At 46.5% G+C, this 3,878-nt stretch overlaps 1 pseudogene; it reads left to right on the plus strand.

Annotated features, from left to right (window-relative positions):
• The first annotated feature begins 409 nt into the window (after window positions 1–409).
• LOC107537870 (ATP synthase peripheral stalk subunit F6, mitochondrial pseudogene) lies at window positions 410–736 on the plus strand (annotated as a pseudogene).
• Window positions 737–3,878: the final 3,142 nt, after the last annotated feature.

Consider the following 3,878-nt stretch of genomic DNA (forward strand, 5'->3'; position numbering starts at 1 on the left):
CAGAGCTCCTGTCTTACTAGCGCAAGGACAGGTGTCAGTCCTGCCAACAGTGAGCACACCTGAGTGGGGCGGCATGTTTTCTGCCTTCCACTGTCAGTCATGGATTTCTATCCACTCTCTAGAAGAAAGACTGAACTAGTTTTTATTCTCTTGGGGACAATTATTGTACAAAATTATTGTCATTTGGAGAGGGGATCAAGGACCAAGCAGATAAAAGGAGCAGGGCAAACTTATTCCAGAAGTGTTATCAGCCAGTTGATTTTAAAAAGTTAAGATATTCTTCTGGATTTTTGTGGTATTTGTGACCTTTGTCGACATTTAAAAATTTCCAGTGTGTTTTGATTTTTTTATTCTCAATAAATATTCACAAGACCGCTCTAAGACGCTCCTTGTCCATCACAGAATAGCGATGCTTCTTCAGAGGCTCTTCAGGTTCTCCTCTGTCATCCAGTCTGCGATCTCAGTCCATTTGAGGAGGAATACTGGCGTTACAGCAGTGGCATTTAATAAGGAGCTTGATCCTCTACAGAGACTCTTCGTGGACAAGATTAGGGAATACAAAACTAAGCGACAGTCATCTGGAGGGCCTGTTGTTGATGGCCCAGAGTATCAGCAAGACCTAGAAAGGGAACTTTTTAAGATTAAGCAAATGTATGGTAAAGCAGACATGAATGCGTTCCCTGACTTCAGATTTGAAGACCCCAAATTTGAAGCCATGGAAAAACCCCAGTCCTGAAGAAATGTAAAATGTATTTGGTAATTTGCCCTAGATAAGTGTACAGCTGATCAGAAGCATCAGAATAAACATACATTGATCAGCTGCCTCCTGCACACCCCCCTACTGGGGATACACCCACAACCGGGCATGTGCCCTGACCCAGGAATCAAACTGCTGTCGCCTGGTTCATGGGGTCTGATGCTCAAACGCTGAGCCACACCCGCCAGGCTGCTCTTTATTTTTGTGAGCTAACCCAGTTCCATGATTTCCAGAAGTTTCTCCTCCTTAGTTTGAAGTGAGTTTCTGTTGCGTACAACCCAGAGAGCTTTGACCAACATGAATTCCTGTAACGAAATTAGTGACGGGGTAGAACCCAGCGGAAAGGAGAAGAAGACTTGTGTGGTGGGCGGGCAAAGAAAGGCCCCAATGGGGGGTACAGCTGTCTGGGAGAGTAGGCTCACATGGGGATGGGTGCATATAGGGGTTCTTAGGGTGACCCTCACTATCCCAAAGGCACCATAGTCATAGACAAGCAACCCCCCCGATCCAAGCCCCACAAAGAGAAAAAGCAAGGAAGGAGAGCGGCTGAAAGGAGCTGGGGACTCGCGGGCAGCCGCCCCTCCTCTGCAGGCTGCGCACAGTCCTCGGTGCACGTGCTGACTGCTCGAGGGGGCCGAGGTGCTGCTCGCAGTTCAGACGCGGCACCTGCTGAAATGCGAGCAGCAGGAGCCGTTCAGCCGAGAGGCCTCTTTTGATTTGTAGCTGCTTTTGTGGCTTTCCTTTTGAGTTTCCTGGGTCCTGCCGTCAGGACCTCCGCAGACCCAGGGAAGTTCAAACACTCGAAGGGGGGAGCCCTTCCTCCCCAGGGCGGCTCCTCCGCTTTCATCCTGGGCCAGGAGGCCGCCGGCACAGAGACGCGCTGAATGGAACTCCCTGCACCCCCCGGTCGCTGGGAGTCCCCCTGAGATGCCGTGTCCTGGAGATAATGGGGCCTTGTCACTGCAGCCTGCTAACATCCACCTTCCATTGCTGCAGGAAGACGTGCCGGCGGCTGCTGAGCACGAGGCCTCCAGGAGCATCTCCGGCTCGGGGTCTCTCCGGGAGTCCGGTTCTGTGAAAGCAACACAGAAACCTCAGTCCCTTTCTCCTAAGAGCTCTTTTTCTCTGTGTAAGTTATTTAATTTTGTCTCTGTGTTTTGCAACATGCGGAGTTTAAAGTCGATGGTTGTAGGAAACACTCAAAGATAAGCAATTGCAGGGAATGGGCTTTGAAATGTGGTTGTGTCGTCTTCTTCGAAGGACTGAGATTTATAATACCCATATCAATGTCTATTCTATGTCTGTATCTGTATCTGTATCTATTCTGCACATTAGGCTAGATACATTGCTTTCTGGAATTTTCGACGTGCTCTTCTTTTCCTTGACTCCTACAGAGAATAAACGCACGGGCTATGTTCTAATAAGCCCCATCCCCTGTCTGCAGACATTGCTACTTGATCATGGCATTCTTTCCTAAGCTCTGGCGTGGCTTCCAAATCATTTTATAAAAAAATGTATTTTTATTGATTTTGGAGAGGAAAGGAGACGGAGAGAGAGAGAGAGAAACATCCATGAGAGAGAAACATCAATGGACTGCCTCCTGCATGTCCCCTACTGGGGATCGAGTCCCCAACCCGGCCCTGTGCCCTGACCAGGAATCGAACCTGTGACCTCGGTGCACAGAATGATGCTCAACTGACTGAGCCACACCAGCCAGGCCCAAACCATTTTTAAAGAGGGTTCAGGAGAGTCGCTCTCAATCAATTGATATTTGTGCCTTAATAAAAATGATTGTTGAGGGACCAAAAAGTTCCCTTTACGTGACTCTATGATCCTTTTACCAAAGATCTTCTAAAAGGCCAGACACTTACTTGCTTAATTCCAACATAAAAAAGGAGCATATGAAGTTTTACAGAAAGTTGAAAATAAACATGGGATAGTAGGGCTGGTGAAATGTGAGAGGGAAAGAGAAATGTGATTAATTTATATTGGGTATTTTTGTCTACTAGGCTGATTATGGAAAAAAAAGATACCTTAGCAAATCAATTATAGTTAGAATGACAGGGTGCAGTCGTAAGAGTTGAGACAAGCTTCATTAGGCGTTTGTGAGTGTGGCTTTTTTTTTTTTTCCCCTCAAAGGTCTGCCCGGGTCACTGGAATAAATCTGAATTTGGGTCAAGGACCTGATTAAGGCAGGGTAGGTTCATTTATCATCAGAGAAGGGTGCGACAACTGTCAGCACTCCATTTGATTCCAGCTGTGAAGTGAACAGCTTATTTTGTTTTAGTGATGATTTGAGAGATTCATCAATAAAGTCACCAATACTCTCTGCAGTGCAGCAATCTATCAGAGAGAAAAAGAGAGAGAGTGTGTGTGTGTGTTTGCACATGAGCTTGCTCTGAGCAGAAAGAGAAAAAGCAGGAATAACTGGATCTCTGCACACATATTCACGTGTGACTTCCTCCTGCCTGTTCACTGATGTTGGGGACTCATCACAGAGTCTCCAGCTGGTCAGTCATTGCCCCTGATGGTTCGCCTATTGAGCTTGTTTCACAGTCTTATTGCTCAAACGTGCCTCAGTTGCCTACTGTGCTACTCATACAACCGAGCCCAGAGGATTCTTTGGAGGAAGGAGTGATTAACTGGAAGAAATGGATTCAGTGGCCTGTCATCAATCACTTCCTTTTATTTTCAAGAGCTCATCTCTTGGAAGTTAATCATTTGGAAGACTCTAAGGTCCTTGTCATAATTTCCTGGGTACTTACTAAGCTAACACCCACTGAGCACTTATAATGGGCAAGGAACTGTGCTAAGGTTTTGTTGTTTTTTTTCATGATTTTATTTAATTTCCAGAACCACACTGTGGGGTAGGTACTATTCTTACTCCTTGCGTTAGTTAGCGTAGGCTCCCTGTTCTAACAAACAGACCTGAAATGAATGGTGGTTCTGATACCATAGGAGTTTCTTCCTTGCTCACATAATCGTACTGGCAGGTGGAGAGCTTGGAGGGGATGGCTTGTATCCAGACAGTTATTCGGGGACCTGGGCTGGTGGAGGCTTTGCTCTTTTTAACAAACAGTTTTTAATGTCACCCTGGGGAGTCCCCTTCATTCTAGCCATC

The sequence above is a fragment of the Miniopterus natalensis genome, chromosome 4, assembly GCF_054644295.1.
Source record: "Miniopterus natalensis isolate mMinNat1 chromosome 4, mMinNat1.hap1, whole genome shotgun sequence".
NCBI classification, from domain to species: Eukaryota; Metazoa; Chordata; class Mammalia; order Chiroptera; family Miniopteridae; genus Miniopterus; species Miniopterus natalensis.